The sequence below is a fragment of the Anser anser genome (genome assembly GCF_964211835.1).
Source record: "Anser anser genome assembly, chromosome: 4".
Classification (NCBI taxonomy): Eukaryota; Metazoa; Chordata; class Aves; order Anseriformes; family Anatidae; genus Anser; species Anser anser.
In genome coordinates, this window is record NC_139724.1 from 50,949,176 (window position 1) to 50,972,475 (window position 23,300).

General features: G+C 41.9%; 1 protein-coding gene and 1 long non-coding RNA gene across 2 annotated transcripts in view; both read left to right on the plus strand.

Moving 5' to 3' along the window:
- The window catches only part of SCFD2 (sec1 family domain containing 2), a 195,428-nt gene that overhangs the window by 148,329 nt on the left and 23,799 nt on the right, over positions 1–23,300 (plus strand). The gene's annotated exons all lie outside the window — the stretch shown is intronic.
- Positions 1–23,300, plus strand: part of LOC310899241 — a 38,873-nt gene that overhangs the window by 7,934 nt on the left and 7,639 nt on the right. Inside the window, exon 3 of the long non-coding RNA XR_014584100.1 lies at positions 1–23,300. This exon is cut by the window's right edge and continues 7,639 nt beyond it. This is a non-coding gene — a long non-coding RNA (uncharacterized lncRNA).

A 23,300-nucleotide genomic window follows, 5' to 3' on the forward strand; every position in this document is an offset into this window, starting at 1 on the left:
GACAGTATGACTAGCAGAGGCTCTGATCGAGGAGGAACACAATTACTGTTTGGAAGACTAGGAAGATACTCAGAATCAGCTGAATCTATCTTGGACTTGTTGGACTGTGCAGTTACCTAAATAAATATGATTCCCCCTTCTTATTTACTGCTGTCTATTGCAAAATGCCTTGAACATCTAGCTGAGTTTACCCTTGTGGCTTGTATCATATTTGCATCCAATGCATATTTTTAAAAGTTAGCATTTTGCCTATTTTCAGTATGAGCAGGGTTTTTTCCGCTATAATATGATTATAGGTGCATTGGTTCTCAAATGTTAGAAACTATCTTACTGTGTTTTGTTTCAGCTTCTCTTTAAACCTGTGCGATTTCCTTTTCATTTTTTCCCATCTTGTTCCCAAAGGCATTAGTAACAAACTCCCTTTGAGAAAAAACATGGCTGGGGAAGAAAAGTACTTTTGATGGCTAAGGCCCTTGTGTTCAAACGGTTCCTGCCTACACTATGGAATCCATAGATACTAGAGATATAAAGGAGAGGGTTGGAAGATAACTAGGACCCCTCAGGCTTGATATGTAGTCAAAGAAGTATTGTTTGGGAATGACTTAAGGGGAAGCAGAGTGGCTAACATTTTGGCCCTGGTCCAGCTACCGCTGAAGCTGGTGGCAAAGTTCCCACTGACTTCAGGAGAAGCAAGAGCAGACCTTTTGTCTGGTGAGGACAAGCCTATGAAAACACAATGCAAAAGATGACAACCGTGCAAATTGGGAAAGACAACTGGCTACAGATGCCTTATGTAGAGGATGCCTTTGCCTGCGTAGGGGAGATTGGCGGGAGGGATGCGTTTCATCCCTGGTTCCTGGGCAGTGCCCAGCTGGCACGTTTTGGAGGAGGCAGGACCCCACTATGCAGGTAACAGCAATTCCAAGGGCACAGCTTTGCGTCTCTCCAGGTGAAGTTGTAAGGGCAACTGGGAATTAACTAACAACATAGACACTGTTGCACTGGGTAGGAAGAAAGACCTAATGAGCCTGGTAATCTCTTTTCTGTAGGGGATTATAGAAGAGCAGCAGAACTGGGCATGTAAAGCACGTCCCTGGTACACCATCCCAACTTCCCTAAATCAATAATTTAGAGGCTGTTTAGGCATTATCTACATTTCAGAATGTCGTGTTTAAAGACCATTAGGGGACAAGCAGTGTTTGCTCTGTGGACAAATAAAATAACCAAATAAATAACCAAAGTCTGAGCTCCAGCTTTTTACAAACTGGAATACCAGATCTCTCGGGGGAAGGAGGCTAACCTCACGGGGATGATTTAGAAGACACTGTGTAGCCTTGGAGGCATAACACCTCCTGTTATATTGATGTTAACAGGTCTGCAAACTAGCAGAGGTGCTGTAGGGCATCTCTTTCAAGGCCAGTCCCTGAAAAAGGCTCTCTCCAGCTCTTTCCTGCTGTCACGTGAGTCACTGAAGGCGCATCTCTCAGGTATAGTGGCCAGCTCCCAGGACACATCCAGCTTAGGAGTTACAAAGCCAGTGCTGGGCTCTAGCTTCTGGGTTGGATTTGGCCCCACTTAAAGGCATGCATCCCCTAATGAGCCCCGACAGCGGTGATTGGCACTCCTTGAGGTGAAGAGTGAAGGCTTTGTGCAGATGCCTTCATCTTGATTAGGAACCAGCACTGGGGGAAAGAGCAAAATCCACAGAGAGGAAAGCACACCGCTAGGAAAGTCTGTGAAGGCAAATAAATATGCAAAGTACAGAAACCAAGGGAAAAAAGGACAGAATAAAAGAGGTTTGACAACTGTGTTGGGACCTACAAATGGGCCACATCTGTTCTGGCAGTACCCCAGGTAGTGAACAGGTCTGACATTCACAGAAGAATCTTTCCCCATGCAAAGATTGGAGAGGTGTTTGGTGGAAAAGCTGCAGTGTAAACTAGCTGCGCTTTCCCTCGCTTTATGGTCATATGGTTCCCATTTATTGGGTGGAATTGAATAGCTGCAGACTTGCCACTCTCGGAGGAAAGAGATCGTCTTACTTACTGTAAAAATCTTGGGGGCTCTTTTCCTTGGACGTATGAGAAGGACATGTTGGCCGTGACCTGTGAAAGCTCGCACAGTGCACAGCAGGAACTGCAAGGTGGTTCAGCTTCAGTGCAAGTGTGAATGAAGGGCATGTGTGGGCGCAAATAACACTCAGCTGTCGGGGCATTCTTCCCTGAGCAGGATCAGCCCCGGTACCCTGACATCCACTCCATACCTTACACAGCGTAAGGTCAGAAACAGGAAAAAAGAAGGAAGGAGAAGGTGTGTGTGGGAAGAATGCAGCTGAGGATACATTTGTCTATGGAAGATCCTTGGCATGGAAATAAGGTTTTTCTTCTCTCTGCCTTCTTCAGGTGCTAGCTGCTGGGAGAAGTCAGCTTGGTGTCCACTTGGTGCTCATGTAGGCAGGTTCGGGTGCCTCTGTACTTCCTTCATTCATCACTGCTCTGCTTGCCCCATGGCAGGATTGGGACTTTAAACTCCATCTGCTGGGTTTGAACTATTACCTGAGAATCTCATTTGGCAGAATAATAAGTCCCTATCGCTTGTGGCTGCAGGGGACAGGTTGAAAACAGGAACCCTAAATGTCCCAAGGCCATGTGAACAATGAAAAGAATTCAAAATCTTAAATTTCTTACGGATTGTTGAAGCCTTTTTCAAAATTTCTGGATGCTTGGAACTAGTGAAAATGTGCAGGCAATTCTCCGTAGCAGCATTAAGCAAAGTAAAGCCCTAATGCTCTTTATTTTATTACAGAGATTTTGGAGGGACAAGTAGTTAAGTGAAGGATACCATTTAGCTGTCATCAACGACTGCCTGTTTGAGGGGTAAAATGGATGGCTTAAAAAAAGCTGTATCTTTTGTGTCTCAGGTAGAAGTAAGTCCTTTCTCCAAGCCGATTTCTCGTTGTGCTAAATAATTCAGTCATTTTTGTGTTCCTCAGATTATTCAGAACTATCAGAATTAATTTTTTTTCTTACTCCGTTTTTGACAGTCAGTCTTTAACTGAGCATTTCTCCAAAGAACACTATTAATTTTCTTTTATAAATGATTAGGCTTTTGTAGTATTAACTATGTCTCAGAAATGCTCGACAGTGAGAGTAAGGAAGGAGCCAGCAATCAATTTTCTATGGGTGACACCCTCCATGTAATATACTTGCATTTCATAAACTAAACCATAATGGATCAGTATGGAAAAGCCATGTATAGATTACTAACTAGTTAAAAATTAAGAAACATAAATTATAAAAAAGCCACAAGCAGCGTACCAGAAATAGCCACAGACATTTATTTGATGGTGCCTCAATTTCTCCAGACATGCTGAAGTGTGAGATTACTGATTACCTTTGCCACTTCTCTCCCATTTGGACTGCAGAAAAAAAGGTTTATACAGAGTAGCTACTCAGTTCCTGTCCCAGAGGTGAATGAAACATGAGTGAGGAAGATAATATTAGGAAATTGCACCACTGCTCTCAGATTTCTTTGGCTGTATTTTGACAGCTGAATTAACTTGAGTTATCTGTGCTCCAGCTTGCTGAGGAATGGCCATCCTGCAAAATCACACTGGAACTGCCTGAAGTAGGCGATCAGCAATGGGGTTGCAGAGCTGCACGCAGAGGTTTGGTTGGACACACAAAATATTTTACCTTTTCATTACAGCTGGAGGCAAATCACGCGAGTTAAGAGCACCATGACAATGTTTTTCTTTATGGATGGAAGTCTAGCTAGGGGTGAAATTTTAGTTTTGGTTCGAGGGAATTCTGTACTGAAGAGAAGTGCTTTGATTCTTGGTTGTTACCGTGCCTCTGCACTGCAAATCACATCAGTGCCACCCTCTTAACACAGGATTAAGAGTCTAATTTTTTAACCAGTTGTGAAAACTTTATCCACCATTATGTGTGTCCACAAATATTTTTTTATAGAAAAATTATTCTTAGCACTTTAGAGAAAAATATGGTTTTGAAAAAATTCCTTCATCCCTCCCTTTTCTAAAGCATGTCCCTGCAGCTCCGGGAGAAACGGCTTCTGGGACCTAATGCTTTGCCTCTGATTCTTTCTGTTGAAGAACCAAGCTCAGTGCTGCTTTTGGAAAGAAAAATCACATTCCACATTCTCTGTTTACATGTCTCTCATTTTGCCATGGAAAGAGAAAGGCGAGTTGTGTCTGGCAGATGAAGTGATACTGGAAAATTAGCGCTATATTTGAGAGTGACATGAAAACCGCTTGCTTCAGCCAGAGCCCACCAGCACATAGGTGCAGTGGAGATGGAAGCTCCTCGTGTTTTAAAGCATCGTGGAGCCCCCAGGAGCATGTATTTAACACAGCAATGGAAATGTAAAGCCATGAACTCAGTGGAAGTTCAGATTGTTATTTTTGTTATGTAGTTACTTTAATAAAAAAAAAGAAAAAATTTATCTTCATTCTGATAAAGCCTTGAATTTCCCAGATGAGACTTTCAGAAGGGAATCTTTATCTTTGTGTTCTTCAGCATTGGCAAAGCTGCTTGTCTCTTATGTCTAGAAAAAAGTTTTTTTTTCTGGGGAGAAGTCTCAACTGCAGACAGCCTAATTTGTTCTTGGCACATCCTAACATTTGCATTGCTGTGGGGGTCAGAAATGTAATAATTCATGAATGTATCTGCTGAGCTGGGCTCAGTTAGTTGGTCTTCTTTTTTCTGCTTTTCCAGTTGCTTTTCGGGAAGGGTAGGGGCAGAGCAGAGGGTCTGCCTGGAAGTGTGTTGTGGCTCCGTGCCTAGCAATGCCATTCAAAGGAGCAGGTCACAGCGCGATGCTTCACTGCTTTCTGCATGGATGCAAATGAGGCTTGGTAGGAGAAGCCTTACCTCTGGCCCATTGGTTGTACAAGCAGAAATTGCACTCCACTTGCTTGCATTTAAAATGCTTTCTTCCATTCTTTACCAGATCTACAGGAATTGAACCATTCTCATTTGGGGCTGGAGCTTCACACCCTTGTGCTATCAGAGATCACTTCTCTAACAATGCTTCCTCCTTGCTAGACCTTGGCAGAGGTCAGCTATGGGAATATGAATCCCTCTTGTCCAAGGAAGGTCAGTCTTTGGTCACGGTTAGAAATGCACTTTGCTATGAATTCAGTCCAGGGAGCATCTGAGCCCTACTGGGAGAGATGAAGAGGCTCTGAGCCACGGTGCTGTGCAGGCGCCCACCATCTCAGATAGCTGCTGTTAACGTATTGTGAGGTCTTGGGCAGGTCATTTAATTAGTACCTGCATTGGTTTAAGCAAGCTACCTGCAAAAAGTAGTAATAGCCTCAGATGAGAGCTAAATGCAGCGATTCAAGCTTCATAGAGCTCTGGCATCTCAAAGCTGCTCCTAAATGCTCAAGGTGCAGTGTTTTCAAGCCACAGCTGTATATTTTAAAAGTACTTAAGATTTGGCCTAAGTGTATTTTGACCAAACACAGTAAGATAGTTACTTACCTATTCTCAAACCCAGTTTGAGCATCCTAGCTACTTCCAGGTGTTAGAGCAAAGATAAGCAAAAGAGATGCTGAAAAATATTTGATACAGCAAGGAATTTCTGTTGTCTTTGTTCCTGAAAGCAGCTGAACTATTTTTATTCCTCCATTCCAAGAACATGCACTTTTTGATGAGAAATTGGATAAAGAATTTACTGTTTTGACAGAATTAAGTGAAACTGAATAAGGACTTTGGCATGTAAACAGCAATCTTCAACTAGAGCTGTCACTGATGGCTCTAGCCATAATGAAAAATAACATTTAATGCAAGTGAGGGTTCATTACATGCTAAAACTTTTTGACATCCAGACTCTAGCATCATTAAAAGCTCATTGCTGTGACTTGTACTACAACCTGATATACGAAGCATGGTTCCAGGATAGCTCAGGTATAAAAAGTGTTACTGAAGTCATTAGGGTTAAGGTATACCTTTCCTACTTCTTTCTGCCTTGTGGGTTAGGGTCTTATGCTGGGCTTTTTAGTAAACAATATGCAATTGTGGAAGCATTAGAGCAAATTCTAGTTTGGTAAGATGCTATTATTATTGAACACTGCTATTATTATTGAACATAGGGAAAGTCCACAGAATGCCAGCATTTCTTATTTGCTGTCATCAACAGCACAACCATTAAAATCTTGATCCATTAATATTAAGAAATACCAGCTTTTCTAACATTAGGTGAACCCTAATGTTGTTCAGTAATAGTTCAGTTTCTCAGCATTGTGTACCTGTATGCATGCACACGCATCCAGACATTAGAATGGTAAGAAATCAAAGTCCAGGAGTAATGATATGAAACCTATTAGGTATGTGTATATATATACACACACAAATAGCACTAGGCAAGCAGAAATATTGTTTCTTTCATGCTGTTTTAGCATTTATCGAAAATAGATGGCCAAGGGGCTTAGAAATGCCCTTCATTTATGCAGTGTGCTGATAATTGTTTCCACCTAATGAGATGCTTTAGACCAGCAGTTGGAGAGTCCTAAATATTCTGTGCCAAGGCAAAAATCACCTACTGCATCAATTAAAGTTCAGGATAACCTTTGAAGTATATCTTAGGGGCAGAAACAATAGAGTGAAGGTTAGAGAGTTGGGATTTAACAAAGAAATGACAGTCATACAGAATGACATAGCTGAAGGTGTAAAATATAATTAGTCTTGTAGTGGTAATAAACACCAGCTAGTTGTAAATAGTCTGGGAGAACAGTGAATTTAGAGTATCTGACTCCTCAGTTTTAATGCCATAGAGTATTCATGTCATAGATTACATCAGGCATTTAATTTATTTGGAATGTCTTGCACACCATCATTCATTTTGTTTCTTTATTAAGAGTTTTGCAAAAGTACACCGATAAGAAAAGAAGACCAAGTAAATCGGTAGAAATGCAGAGAATTCCATACAACTGAAATAACTACAAAGGAAATTAAGAAGGAGCTTAAGCAAGAAAATGGCAGAGGGCAAAAAATACATATTTATACAGTAAGCAGCAGAAGTGCTGAATTTGTATTTCCTACAGATTTGTGTCTGAGGTCTACAGACATCTTCCAGTCTGCAGTAATGCCAGCTCCTCCTCAATGCGTGCCATGTACCCTCGCCTCCCAACAAAGTCCCTTGTTTCACCCCCCAAAAATGATGGGAAGCATTCTTGTGTTATCTAAGGGGCGTTTTCATTCAGTTAGAAGCTGTGAAGTCTGACTTGGTGCGATGCAGCATAGAGAACAAGGGCTGATAGATCAAAAAGCAGACATAACAGCACGCAGCAGAAGTAGCAAAGCTAGGTTCAAAATTCCTGGTTATTTTCATTTCCCATTTATTTAGGCATCTTGGCAGGCACGACACAATCCTCTCAGATTGTTTCTGGTTAGTTCAGCACATCTCTGCCTTAAATCCTCTCCTGGAGTGCAAGTCGCACTGCCTGCAAAAGCTCTGTGAAGGAGAACTAATCAACTGCGAGCTCCCCTGGGGCTGTGACCTCTGTCAACAAGCTGTTTATGATTCCCAGAATGGATTCAAATGGATACCAGTTCTTCCTCCGCTGTGAGAAGCTGTTGACATGGTTGCAGCTGATTAAAAAAAAAATCCCTCCATCTTAGGAGAGAGTAAAAGTGAAGCATTGCTTTATGCTGGGACCCTTCAGGTCAGCACCTCGCTCTTTGAATGAAGGCGTTGAGGTCAGTGTAGCCGGGGACATGCTGGCAGTGCCTGCCCCGACCGCAGCTTCTGCTAGATTTTCTGCAACCGGGACAGACAGACAGACATGCAGAATGGTTTCTCTCTCCGTTTCACCGTAAAGAGCAATATGATAAATGTATGCTGCTTTTTTCGCAAAGGAAGGAAGGGAACTGACGAAGCGGGGGAAGGCTGGGGAGGTTTTCTTGCTGCTTTTCTGGGCAGGATGTCTTTCCCAAGACAGCAGAGGTCACTGTGCTCATTAGGAAGAAAGCAGTGAAACTGTGAGGCATGACGGCTATTTCAGCCCTCAGTTAACAAAGTCAGTGCCTGTCTTCCTCCAGAAAGAAACTACTAATTGAGATTAGCTTTCCTGTAGGAAAAAAATAGCATCTTTCGGCCAGCAGTGAATACAAAATCTGCATTTAAGAAAAATCATCTGAATTCTCACCTCCACTAACCTGAAGAAGCTATTAAAAGGAATTTGAGGTTGGGGGCCCTGCAAATCAATCTGCATGGCCTGGAGGACAGGAGGGAGTGCAACACCAGCCCGTCTGTGGGCAGGTTTTGGTCTTCTTACTACAATACCAGAAAGGGTTTTAATGGCAAGTGCCATTTGCAAGGAAACCCCGGGAGGTTTTATTATTGTGTGTGTTTCTCAGGCGAGGGGCACAGTGGTTGAGAGTGACGGATTTGATGGCATGCCCTGAGGTGTTGGTGGAAGTGTGCTGGTGCCCATGCAGCCCTTGTGCAGACCCTTTCAAATGTGCTATGTTAGAACTGAGGGTGGCGTAACACGGGAAAAAAAAATGGGAAAAAAATGAGAAAATGTGAGAAGTTTGTTTTTTCAGTTGAGCTTTTCTGTCCTTGGCATGGTCAGTTCTGTATAAGTTACTGTGTGTATTTTCAGGTTCTGCCGCTTCTTGTCATTGCAAAATATAGGTCCATTTTGACAACTGACATGAAAATCATGTTTTCCTGCTTTATAGGAAGAAATACCGAACTGTTGTTCGCTTGTCCAACTGCTGATTTTCTGCCTGACAGCAGAGGCTGAGAACTGAGCAGGAGAGGGCAGCAGAGGAGTGTGTGAGCACCTCTGGTCTGGGCAGGACATTTCAGCAGGAACAGGGCACTTGGAAGCACGTTGCATCTCCGCTGGCAACAAGACGGAAGCCCTTAAAACTCTGTTTGGTTTCTCCAAATAAATGTTTTTGTTTCACAGGCACACTGCAAATGAAATTCGGAATTGTTTAGTGGCTAAAACTCAAGAATGCCGTTATTGATGTTGACGTGTGGGCTTTATTTATTGCGATAAAGAGAGGACCACTTATGTCAGCACAGCCAAAAGCAAGGTAGCAACTTTTGTGTCATCTGAGGCTAAACTGGAATATTGGTTATGTGTATTCAGATATCTTTCCTGATCTGCAGTATAATCAGTCTTCCATGGGTATATGTCCTTGGATTTGTGGCTGAGCAGGAGCAATGCACCCAGGCATGGTTTATTTCGGAGGCAATCACAGCATGTAACATGAAATGAGGAGAGCCAGGTTTGCCCTCTGCCACAGGACAGCAACTGAGCCTTTTCAAGCAATTCTTCTGTAGAACAATGGTGTTGAAATGGCTCCAGAATCACGCCCGGCTCAATGAGCACACGAATGGGCGCCCTGTGTTTCTGTGCACTCTGCCATCCTAATTACCCCTGCCTGCTCCTGCAGGGGGTCCCCTCTGAGCTCTGCCCTTCTCTGCCTCCCCACCAAAGCAAGCTCGTACAGGCTGACTCGCGTTTGCAGGAAGATGAAGAAGGTGGCCTTCCAGGCAGGAGGAAATCCCTCTTTTCTCTCCAAAAGCATAGAAACACAACTTAAACAAGCACAGGGCCAGTTCAGTGGTGGGAGTGGGAATTTGGCAGCCTGGTCTTCTGGCACAGAAGACACACTGAACCAGAGTAAGGTGAATTGGTCAGCTGAGCCAAAGCATCCGTCCTACAGCCTCTTGTTTGTCTTCTGAGATTGACTTGGGTGATGCAATCTTCCTAGAAATCTCTGTGCTTCTTGTAATATCAAGCACTACATTAGCACAGCTCAGAAAGGTACAATTAGATTGCTACTAACCTGGTTTCAAGAGCCTGTAAAAAAAGACTAGATCATTATTTATGATAACACAGATCTTGTAGGGGCCACTGTGCCCCTAGATGCTGTCCAAGCAGTTGTCAGTACAAGCTCGAGGGAAACTTCTGCTCCTTAAAACCCTCTAACATCTGTACAGAAGGCAGCATGAGGGTTCATCTTAACTTGTCATGCCTCTACGCAGTTGTACCCTGCTGATTATGAACCCCCAAAGTCACGGATGTAACATAGAGAGGGACTGTACCGAACCAGCAAACAGACCATTAAAAAAGACCCTACTGAACACTAGCTGCTGCATTTGTTTTGCAGCCATGGGTATGGTCAACTGATGTAGGTCTTTTCTGCTCACGTAGCTGAATGAAACTCCCCCGTACAGTATGTGTGTGGAAAGAAACAGTAGGCAAAAGAATTTGTTTTGTTTTTGTGTTTTTTGTTTGTTTGTTTTTAAGGGGAGATGTAGAGAAGACCTGATTTAAAAAGCAAAATAATAGGATCTGTTTAAAAACTGACCTTTATGAGTTAGTCCTTGAGCAAAACTCTGCTTTGCTTTATGCACGCTTATGGAAAAAGGATGACCTAGACTCACTCACCGTTTTTTTTTCTTTCATTCTTTCTTTTTCCTTTCAGAGCCATCCTCTCAGTACCTCTTCCCTTTCTTGTCCTAGCAGTTCTGAAATATTTACTTCCACCCCATTATCTTTTATGGTACTTAGCAGCACTGTCATTTGTTATTTTTAGAGCTTTTCAAACAGCAGACGGTTTCACTGCAGTTTTGCGTGTCTTTGCTGCCTACTAATGTTACTTTAATTTTTTTTAAATCACGTAGGTCTGTGTGTATATCATGGGACTTTCTATCTGGGTGAATTAACTTTCTGTTTCCCTTCTGCTTATTCTCCATACTCATAGTTGGTGCTGAGGTTCTAATTCTGGCCCCGTCATCTGAATTAATTGTTGGGGGGCAGTTTTGGTTTCGTTTCATCGGAAGGAATTCAGTTTGTGCACTCCAGGCTTTCTCTGCAGTGCAAAAGGAAGCACAGTCAATGAGCAAGAGGAAGACTCTCTTCAAAACTCCAAATCCAACCTAAACCCAACATAGGTGCATCTGGTGGGACTTAAATGCTTACACCATAAAGGTACTTTTGAAAGTGAGTCAGAATTATTTCATGACTTCTCTACAGGCATTTTTGAACAGAACACACAGAGTAATGCATGTAAGAGTGGTCGTGCGTGGGTATCTGGAGTGACAGCAACACCAAATGCCTGTTCTATCTCAGCTGGTTGTTTGTGAGATTTTTTTAAACAGTCTTTAGATCTGTTAGATGTTCTTAGGCTTGGGGTTTGAATAGCACAATAAGAAGTTTTTTTAGAATAGCGTTTGTTTTGTATAAAGTTTTCTTTCTAAGATGACAGAGATGGTAGATAAAGATGTATTAGAAACGGATGTTTTGTGTGCTTTGTGTGTGTACATGCCAAAAGCCATGTCCTCATTTGATTTCTAAATTGTTCAGACTCAAGTGTTGGGAATCTACACTCAGATCCCAAATGCTCTACCCAAGTGGATTTATAAGCATAAAGAAGTCTGCTTGCACAATCCTGACCTCTTTTTAGCCTGCATAGATTTATTGCTAGATGTACTGCATCTGTAACTTGACCTTGAGTGAAGAAAGGAGCTCTCTTGCAGTGATGCAGTGCAGCTTGCCAAATTAAGTAAATTCTCGATTTGAGAATGCCCTTTCATTTGTTAAAAGCACGAATGAGTATATGTTGAAATGTTAGCAACTAATAGATAATGGCCTGTTCTGCAAGGCATTCCTATTTACCAGCTTTTTGCAAGGTATCTCTTCTAGCACAAAACACACAGTTCTTGACTCCTTTTATTTTTATTTTTAGGTGGCCTCCCATTTGCAAACCTCTTTGTAAGTAGCTAAAAGAAATTTATGAGACTTGTTCTGTTAAAGGAGGATGATCGGATAGACAGCTACCTTTAAAAAGCCTGCCACTCCTTTGGAAACTTTCCTCTTTTCCCTAAGGCCATGCATTGAACTTCAGAGGCCAGAAAGCAGCATTAAGGCCAGGAATGGTTGTATACAATGGCATGCCCCTTTTCAGTCTAATGAATGTGTAAAGGGATCATTTCAAGTAGTTTATAGAATTGCGGGTTGTATTTCTGTTTCTTTGAAGTAGCTTTTCACACTGACTTGTGCTAAAATTCATGCCTTCTCCTTAGGGCGGGGAACCTCCTAGACAGGTCTGTCAGAGCAATTGGCTTAACTCCTTTGACTGGAAAGATATTGCAGTATTGAATTACCAAAGGGATTTCTCTAAAGAAAAGAGAGAAAGAGACTTGGGGAAGGAAGGCATGGGCTGCCTGTCCTAAAAGGGTGACCAAATAGCCTTTGCTTGTGCTTTGCAAAGAGCTGTCTGATCACACCGCGCAAGTACTCCTTTATAGCTTGTAGCTGCCGAGATCCCTGAAAAGATGATAAAAATGTGTTCAGTGTTTCCCTACGTCATTTAACAGCGGTTGTTGCAGTTACTGGATGGTTAAGGTGCAATCTGGGGGTGGGGATATAAAGGCCATCGCTGTTGAGAAGTGATTCAAACCATGAAGAAAGTGTGAGACTCCCTGTTAAGCATGGGTGTTAGGTGACACTTCAGGCTCTGTTTCAAGGTGGTTTAGAATATCTTATGTATATAACTTAGAAGTGAAATCATACTAATACAGTGATTTTACATACCTTAATACAGTGTGGAAAACTTTAATACCCCTGCAATTCATTGGCCTGTCTTCTCTCTTGCCCATGTGATAATAGATTAACCGAAGCAGAAATAGTCCACCCATCATTTTATAATGGAGGATCTTAAAGTGAGGGGAGGAAATCCCACCGTTAAAACCATAAGGAACCCCAGACATTTATTAGAACAAAGGCTCCTGTGTGTTACTACTTGCATTGTCACTTCTGAAAGAGTCAGTAGTGGTGTACTGTTCAGAAGAATTTGACCCACGGCCTTTTTTTAGCGCATCTATTCTGTTCTGATACTAAGTGCATGGTCCATCAGCTGAATAAATCTGCCTGCCTGTATAAGTAAGCCACTCTGTAGCCATTGCTGCAAAGAGGCTCGGTCAGCTATTCAATGTGCAGTGTTGAGTGGTCGGATCTGGGATTCTCTATGCATTCGGGCTCTCCACCCACACAGCAGGTTGGCAATCAGATCATTCTTACCAACCACAAAATAACCTAAATTCAGCCGTTAGGGATGGAAAGATTGAATCTGGACACTTATCTTGCTAAAATCTAACATAACATTTTTGGTTGGTCATTGAGAATATGCTGGATGTTCCATGCACTTCCAACATCTCTGATTTATATCACCAGAGCTCTGATTTGTTTTTTGTGGTTTTTTTTTTAGCGAAGTTCAGCATTGCTGCAGTATTGCTCCCTGCAAAGCAAGGCACAAAATGCATTTTCAATGAAAGTAGAGTGCATCCCACCCAGTTCCCTTCTTAAAATATTTTCAATAGTTCTAAGATGCTTACATTTTGAAAATACTATTGTAACAAAGCTACGTATTGACAGCCATGGAAATAGCTATTGCTGTTTTTAACATGAGGTAGGGGAACCTAAGGCAGCAGTAGTACAAGCTTCGTGATGCTTCCCAGCATCCCTGGAAGATCCAGTCTATCCCGTGTGCCAGTTTAGTCTTTGGTTTTATTCTGATCAAACTGGGTTTGAGTCTTTTTTGCAGGTAACTGTAAAAGCAAAGAGGGTTCACCAACTCAACGTGACTGGAGTCATGGTTCTTCTGTAAAGAGGCATGCCTTAAGAGCAGTGAGTGCCTGAAGAAAGGTACTTGTGCCATACAGTGACTCTCCAGAGATACCTCTTCTCCAGAAGTCCCTTGTCTCCTACATCTCCATTTGCCAAAGGAGCTTTTCTGAACTGGTTTTTGCAGAGCAGATTGGTGCAACATTTTCAGCCTAATTAACTTGTGTTTAAACTTTGGCTCTAATACTCCTGGAACTCTTTAAAACTTCTGCCCAGGTTTACTGCTAATCTCCTTGAAACATAACTAAGATGATGTCACTTTCAAATACTGCATTTTCAGTAACTGCATGGATTTTTTTTTTCTCGTAAAGATGTAAAAATAACACTCTCACTTTAACTTACAAGCCAGTAGAAAGATTGCCAGCAAATCCAAATTAATATTCTCTGACAAGAATATGAGTTCACCATGTCCCACAACTGCTCAGTCTTCCAGGGTTTCATTTGATAGTGTTCAATGCGTCTGTCCTAAGTGTATTTCCGTTGAGCTAGAAGTCACTGAATCTCCTCTAACATCCAAGGAGCTTACATGTGCACAGAGCCGTGCAGATTTGGGCCTTGCAGCCTGTACATATTGCTCTTGGCTCACAGCGTATCTTTGATTCTGGTCATCCCTGTGTTCCCCGTCCCAAGGGCAGCAGAGCAGCTACTCACACTGAGGAGCTTCTTGTGTTAAAGAGGATGCTCCAAGGAGCAAAAGATGCTCAGTCTATCCTGGTCTTCAACCCAGCACTTACTGCCAGGGCAGACTGGGTGGGAAGAGGGCCAGGCTCAGGTATGCTGCCTCCAATTCTTCTCTTATGCTTTGTAGTAAATGTCAGCCATGTTAGGTCCTACATTCTAAGCCTTATGTGTCTGCAGTGGTCTGACGTTTTAATTTTTTTTTTTCCCATTCCAGTATTTTAAGTCTCACTAAAACATGGAACCTCTTCCTCTCCTTGCACGAGACTCACAGACTGGTACTTCCTGACGTCTGATTCTTTCAGAAGCTGCTCTCAAAACTTCAGCAAGAACATAAGAAACATTTGCCCAAAGAAGAGGGTTCTCCTCCTCATGCTCAACCCCTTTTTCTCTGCTTACCTCTTTTTTCTCCCTTTCATATGCAATTTTATTTTTATACAAACCATTTCTCTGATGCACTACTCCTTTTTACTGACTCCCTTTCTGTAATTCCTTCCATATGCTTATTGTCCTTTAAAAATATGGAGTGCATGATTTCTACTGAGGTCATGTCATTTTGTTTGCATTTTTAGTAAACGTGAAGAGCTTGATTGGAGCCATTTAGGCATTTCAAGTATGAATGTCTTTTTCCTGAGTCTTCTATAAAAACAGGATGCTGAATTTTGCAGAGCTAGCCTGGCAAGTTCAATAAACTAAATAGGCATCAATGTCATAAATTTATTGATAAGTGCAGTTGTTTTTTTATAACATTCCTCTGTAGTTCAAGAGCTTACTAAACATCGAAAAAAAAAAAAAAGAGCTGTCTACTGCACATTTTCAAAATGGGCTTAATCTTTTGGCAGAGCCTCTTCATCCCTGCTGAGTGCCAGTAGTAGCCCACCCCTTGCTGTAGCTCTGTGCCTAACCCCATGGCATCAGTTCAGTGGCTGAGCAGCCCTGGCCTGGGTGTAGCCAAGGAAATGGGACAGGCTCGTGGTATTCAGTGAAAGTGGCACATTTTTTGCTGTCTGATCACTGTTAAGAGCTGGGAAGTAACAGATCATGGCTTCTCACTCTTTAGCAATGATGGATGGACTGCTCTGTTAGCACGACGCCTTATGAAAGGCTGGAGTATGTTTGGCAAGAGCATCCTTAGACGTCTTAATTGTGAAAATCCAGCAAGGCTTAACTGAGCATGTGTGAGTGATGAACTTTCAGAGGTTTATAGCTCACCCAGGCTGGAGGAAGCTCTCAGAGGAACAAGCAAACACATGTCGCTGGCTCTAGGATAGGGCCATAGCAATACACCACATCCCTGTTCTCTAGAGTACAGGCAGCAGGAGGTGTTCGGAATATGCTTTTTCACAAATACCCTCTGCCTCCTCCTTCCCTCCATTCACCTAAGCTTTCTAAACAGTGAGGTGGTGTATTTAGTTTTCCATGCTGCCCAGAAGGACCTGGTGCGAGTCCTTCTCTGTAAGAGCAAGTCGCAGATCCTACAGAATCCCATCGGCCAGCCCCGTACGCCAGGAAACCTGTCTTTCAGAAGCTCAACACATACAACTAGATTCAAGCCTTCTGCTTTCCTTTCAACCTTGGCTTTTTCATTCATTTGCCTCTGTGGTGACCTTTCCACACTTCTTCAGTGCCAAAACAGCTTGGCTTATTAGGGAAGTGAAAGAGCTATGCATCTGCGGTCTCCGATGGCTTTACTGTTCCTACCAATCTTTTCCAACAGCTAGAGAACTTGCTCAACATTCATGCTTTGGGAGAAGGAAAGAGAATTGTAATGACTTTCTGTGGGGAAAAAATATTTTCATTTCTATTAGAAACCGATTCCCAGCTTTGAGCACTTTGTCATTAGCGGGTTGTAAACCTCTCAGACAGCCTGTCCCATAGCTATCCACTGAGCCATTTGTCAGGAGAGAAGAATGTGCGTGGTGAAATTGGTCACTGACAGCCTGCAGCCAGACTGAACCAGGCTTTTAAAAAGGCTGCCAGACATTTCTACACTTTTAATAGTCAAAATCCTACATTAGCATTTATGAGAACGTTTATATAGCATTTGGGCAATTGCATGGTGGTGTGTTTTCTTTCCTAGATGTAGTATTAAATCTCCGAAATGTAAAAATTAAGTGAAATGATCAAGGGTCTATATGGAAAGAGAGCACTAGGGAGGTGTTAGAACACCACCAAACCAGGCCCCCTCCTCCTTTCCAGGCAACCATATCATCTCATCTCACTTATAACCATGTCAAAATCCACCTTGAAACTATTATTTCCAACTTCATCCAACAACTCTCGCACAAAGGCTCTTTCAGGACCTTGTTCCTTTGATGGCCGGATGCTTGATTTTACTTTTCAGTTCGCATATCTTCATTCTTCCTCTTGCTGAGCTGAAAGGTCCCACTTTTTCCATATACGAAAGGTTTCTCATTTCTGTAGTCATGCTCACAGGTCTTCTTTAACACATATTCCAGTTTGAAGTCACATATCACAGGAACAAGTGACCAAAACTGTTTCTTTTGAAGCTTTATCCTTTTTACAACGTCTGTATATCTACAGGAAGTATCCCATCTGATGAGCTTTGCATGCTTCATGTGGTGTTGGTAGCCCAGAGTCATCCCTGCATCATTTAATACCAGATTCTTCTCTTTCTGTTCTTCTCCACTGCAGCCCCAGCTGATGGAGAGATTTCTTATCATTACCCACTAAGTTCATGACCTTGGTGAGCTTTATCTCATTTTGCATTGCTGTGCTGTTCTGGTGTGCCTCATTTCTGTTCCTTCAGAATTCGTCTTGTATAATATTTCAAGCTCCCTCTGCCTTCAACAAGACCTCTTAATTTCACCATTAGCAGTTTCAACATCAAACTCCTGCTACTTGTGCACAAGTCAGCAATAAAAACAGCATGACCAGTCCTCAAGGAACTCTCCATCCAGCCCAGGCTGTTATCTCTCCTTCAGCCTGTTCCAATTCTTTTGCTAGGCCCCATCTCTTCACTCCAGACTCATTCTCTAGGTGGCATCGTATCAAATGTTTTGCTGAAATCCTTGACTGACCAGGTTTCTGCCAGCTGAACAGTCAGTTATCTCACCCAGAGAGCTGCATGACGAGCCTGGCTATGATTTGCACTTGTCAGCTTTTGTTCACCCTTTTTATTCATTTTTAGCACTCAGTTCTTCTTTTCTTCGGTATCCGTTTGAACTCCATGCCTATTTAAAAAGCAAGTCACTAGACTGTAGTTGCCTCTGTCATTTATTCCTCTTGTCTTACATTTATGTACCGTATTCTGCAGTTATTCAGTTTTTCAGTCTTCAAGTGAATGCAAGTGGGTATATGCAGAGAAATGCCTCGCAAACAACACTGTGGGGGCTGCATGTTTACAGCCTCTGTGACTCATATCAAATTTGCTCAACTTACAACTGCAAATATGTTTTTATAGCTGCTAGTTCTGCACAAACATGCTTTGAAAGCCAACCTGAGTCCATTTTGGCTCACACATCGGAGCTTCAGATTCTCCTGTTTTTCTGCTCAGTCAGGATTTTAGTTGGACATTGCTTCATGCTGCTTTCATCTGGCTCCCTTTCTCTAGAAGGCTTCTCTGTGAAGACAAGGCCCTGAATTTTGACTCCGGACAAGCTAAAAGAAAGGCTGTGTAAATAAAATCCAGACACAATAAATACACAAATATTCTGAAACATATGAATGTTTCAGAATATATGAAACATTCCTCACAAATAGATTACATTCCATTTATGATTCCCAGGATAAGAATAAGGTATAATCTAGCTGTTCTCTCTGTATGTTTTCCCTTCTGTTGTGCTGGCATAAGCAGAAAGTAGGACAGCTTATTTATATCTGCAGAGTAATCATGGCTGACTTTGAGTGTACTGGGGACTGGTGGTAGCATCTATTCACGGTTGTTTTTTAGAAGAACAGCACAGGCCTTATTTTGCTTGTCATACTTCTTCTGGCTTTTAGTTTGATCCTTTTTCTTATCCCAGATTGATGTTAGAATCATCCAGGTTGGAAAAGACCTTCAAGGCCAAGTCCAACCATCGTCCTGAACTACCGAGTCCCATCACTAAACCATGTCCCTTAGTGCCACATCCACACCTCTCTTAATACCTCCAGGGATGGGGACTCCACTGCTGCCCATTGCAACACTTGACTACCCTCTCCGTGTAGGAATTTTCCATCAAATCCAATCTAAACCTCTCCTGCACAAATTTAAGCTGTTATTTCTTCAGCTTTTTCCCTGTTGATGACAGGGGCCTTTTTTGGAAATGGGTGTTGTTTCACAGGCAAAGCTTTCTGAAGTCTATCTGCAGTCAGAAAGATTTGCCATTCCCAGAGAGTCCTTGGGATGAAATAATGAGTGTGGACCACGTTCCTTCCATTTGTTTTTCAGATGGCTAACACTGTTAGAGATGAATCCCACTTCAGAGTATTCTTTAAATGGCCACTAATCAAAACAAAACATGTGCAGCTCTGCAGTAGCAGCAAAAGGTCCAATTAAGTGCCTAAGAGTGCAGGATATTACAATAAATTATGACAGGAAGATTCAAGACCAGTAGAAGCACAGTAGAAGCTTAAATGTGATTTCCCATTCAGTGCAGGGGAATTGCTGCTTTAACTAATTTCCCTCATTTTTATTTAGTTATTGGGGCTGTTCAGCCTCGGTAAACAGGGAAAATACCTGTGTACTTTCTGAAAAAGATACACTGAAAACCAGCATGTTTTCCAGTTGCCATATGGAATAACTTAATATGATGTTTCTAGTTCTTTGGTATGTAAAAATATCTTTTTTTAAAAAGAGAGAAAGGTCCCCATATGAGGAAAAGAAGACCTGATTACATTCCAGATAACTGAAGTAGTCGCAGTTTTACATCTGAGGCTGCTAAAAGCTTCTCGAACAAAATGGCAGGGAAAGTCACCGTGACATTGGCTGAGACTGTAGTGGTGCCGTTGCAGAGTCTGTTGTAAACAATATTTTACTTTCCTGAGAGAGAGTAGTAATAAAGTATACAGGGAAGCTTTATCTTTAATCTGTGTCATTGCTTGGGAACACAAACACTTTCTAACTCCACAGTAGTTGACTCCTGAGGCGAGGTTCGCTGATGCGTGGAGGCTGCTGTGTCACTTGCCTGACGCCTTCACACCACAGGTGAGTTTACCCAGCAGAAAATATGGTTTTGGGTTATGAGCTCCTCACCTCAACAAGCAGCGATGGGGCAGAGAGAGGTTTTGAGAGCAGCCAGCTGTTGTTATTCAGAAGCACGCAGCATTTCCACCACAGAAGTGCCCCCGTGTTCACCAAGCGGCCGGCAGAGTGCAGGCAGTGCATGACTGTATTTCCAAGCACTTGTGGTACAGCAAGAGCTTTATAAAAATTGATGGTTTTCTGTTAACACTGAGAAACAGAAAGCCCATAAATATGTGTGGTTTCTTATGGTATGGGCTGAATCTTGGTAGAGAAGGGTTTCAACCATGGCCTTCCACCAAAGCAGCTGGGGACATTCAATAACTAGGGCCATTTTCATGATCCAAAACTGGGATAAAGAGGCAGAATCCTGCTAATAAATAAATTTACTAAAACGAATTGCAGTGCCCAGGAGGTGACATGAGAGTTGTTCGAATCAGTATCTCCTCTGCCATCCTCTGGTTTGTCGTCCTCCTGGTACCCTGCAGTTTGTGGGCTGACCATGTCAGGAGCAGGGGAGGTAGCTGTGGCCTGAAGCACAGGTGTTAGGTGTTTTTATGGCCAATCTACTCACTGGAACCCTGCAGCTGCTCTCCAGGTATTTGTTGGGGTCACATATCTACCTTTTCCTACTGAGCCATGCCAGAGCCCCAGGTGCCCACTTAGAGAAGGCAGCATACAGCGCGGTGTGGTTTCAAGGCCTGCATGGAAGTGTGAGGCTTCCTGCCTTCTCTGGTCGGTTTTATGCAAGAACGAACTGTACAGGCAAAATTCAACAAGCCATTATGTATGCAGTCCCAATTAATTGTACTTAGTAGTGAGTGAGGCAGCATAATACCGTGAAAGGTTCAATCAGGTTCAATGCTGAATTTGAATATGGGAGGAAAAGCTGAAGATGTGATTTTTCAGTGTTTACATTCATATACGTCCTCATACAATTCTTCTTTATGCAGAAATTATTCATTGAGAGTAGCTGTCATGAGCTGATATAAGGACTTCAGGACCAAAATTAGTAAATATTTTACCTTTCTGAAATGAAAGGTGGTTATGATAGGCATCTCAGGAGTACACAGAAGTGTGCTAGAAAGAGATTGCTGTTCTGAACTGTGAACGTCTGATTTGTTACAATAGAATTTTGACTAAAGATGCCTGTCTTTACTAAATAATGATGTAGTAGGAGGCAGCTGGCAGTATTTGTACACCTGAAAGTCAGACCTAGGGATACCTCACTCTCCATATGTTTCAGCTCGTGCTCGGTGCATCCAGCAATAGGATTCTCCATAAGAAAAGGTCATGGCTACTTGTGGGAAAGGGGGCAAGGAGCAAGGCTAAACTGTGGTGTAGTGCTTAGGAAAAATATAAAGTTTATTTCCTGATTTTCCACTTTCAATTCCTCCTCTCCACTGGCTTCACTACATGTGGTGCATACATGTGGAAGTGTGTCTATGTCTACTGATCATACTGAGAACGTATTAGATTTATTATTATGAATATTTCTATCACAGTTATGTGATTGTATGTAATGTACATGTATGTAATGTACAGACAACTTGCAAAGGACAATTGTTGCCTATGTCCTGGTGGTCTCAAGTCAAGGCGCCTCTGAGCTGTGCTTGCACAGTCCCATGGTAGCCAGCAGGATTGCGCTGTTACAGATCAACCTCATTGCTAAATTGCTGTTGTCAGTCCTTCAGACTTGATTAGTTGATTGCATTTACTAAGCTCTTTGTTTCCTAAAAAAGAAAAACAAGCAAAAAAAAAAATCCAGTTAATATTGAAATTGCATGTCCTCTTTCATTCTTAGGCAGGCACGATTTAATGAAAAAAAAATCCCTATGCTTCTGCTGTATGCTTGAAGCATAAATCATGTTACGCTTTATTCTTTTGGCAACAATAAATAAGCAGGTGTTGAAATTTGATGACAATATTATGAGTGTTTTTCATTATTTCTTTTTCCTGGAAACATTGACAATTTATACTAAACAGAAATGACTACAGATCCCACACATTTTCTATCATTTGTTGTTTCTTCAAGACTGTTCAAATCTGTGTTTCCACCAAGCATACAAAATGTCCTATTTGTTTTAAAGACAAAAAATGTTGATTTTTAAGTGCTACAAGAGAAAATAGAACATTTATAGACCAGTTTCACAAGCTGTTCAGTTGTTTGTTAAGTAGCACAATTATTCCTGAATTTAAACCAGATAGTTGAACCCTAGTTCAACAAAGCACTTAAGCACTGGCCTAACTTCATCCCATCACACCTTTTAAGTTGAATGTGTGTTTACATTTTCTGCTAAACTGAGGCTTCTGTCAGCATCTTTTTTATCTATTGCACATATTATGAATTATTAGCTGTTTTATGAATATGAGTTTATTCTGCTTAATACTGCAGGATATTTCCTCCCTCTGCACATGTGCTTGCAGCACGTACTGCTGATCGTTTTCTTCATTAACTGATACTTGCAATCTGCATGACAGTGTGCTTTTTGGTGAACAGAAGGAAAAGAATAAAAATGAGCATCCCTTGTGTAATTTTTTGGTTTTGCTCTGTCTTAGTAGCGGCCAGCTGCAGCACAGGCAGACCCAGAGAAAGGGGCAGCTTGGCACGTGATGTAGTTGTTCATACTTTGGAAAGCAATAGTGCCACACTGGTCCATCTTCCCATGGCAGGGTTTCTTCTCTTCTTTTTCAGATCCTTTCCACAGCCTCACTTCTTTTATTTTGCTTTTTACTCAAGGCTATCCTTTATGCAGTCAATATGTCTCTTGTATAACAATAATTTCCATTTAAAAATTAACATAAAGTGGGATAATGTATGCAGTGCTATCTGTATAGCTTCAATTCCTTGCTGCTTTATTGTTGTTCTTTCTGCACATGCTTTTTTTGTTGGTTGTCGTTCCTTGTTTATCCACAGATTGTTAGATGTTTGGACTGGACTGTGTTCTTCTGATCTCTGCAAAGTGCAGTGCACAGTTTCAGTGCATTATAAGAGCAGAGAAACACAGGAAGACTTTTAAATCATTTAGATGAGTCAGTGTTATCTGCTTTCATAAAGGGAAAAATCTTCTATAAAGGTACTTTTTATAGGATGTTGTTCTTACCGAGATGTGAAACATTCCCAAAAGAAGAAGAATTATCCTTTGAGACAGTGCTCCAGTGATGACTTCAATTGAAATAATTTTACGGTGGGTGGTGAAAAATATAAACAACCATTTAAACAAAAGCCGAAGAGAGAAATTTGCAAAGTCCTCTCCTGGTTTATTTCTGACACCAAATGGATTACTGTTTTTGCACAGATATTTCCATGAAATTCATGAAGCGCAAACGCCTCTGCAAAATATGTTTTTCCTAATCTTATCAGAGCCATAGTGTTCATTCCAAATCGCATAGTCACCTATGCTGGAGGCTAACCCATCATCTAGCTTTTTACCTAGACACAAAGCTTTCTAATATCAAATTCTGCTAAGGTGACAGACAATTTAGTTTGCCTTTATACCAGAAGCAAGTTGTTCATGATTCATAACTTCAAAAATTGATTCAAGCATTCCAAGTACACGTGTGCGATGTTGTGCTTTTCAAATAGCAGCTAGTGGGAAAAATGGCAGCAGTTTTTCTCTGCGTATTCTGCAGGGGAAGATCCGGAAAACAATAACGTTGCATCAGGTCATTTGTTCAGCAGATCGATACAGTGATTCACCAGAGACAGGTTTTTGTCTCCAGCGCATCTGTGTACGCACGAGGTGCCACACAATCGATCTG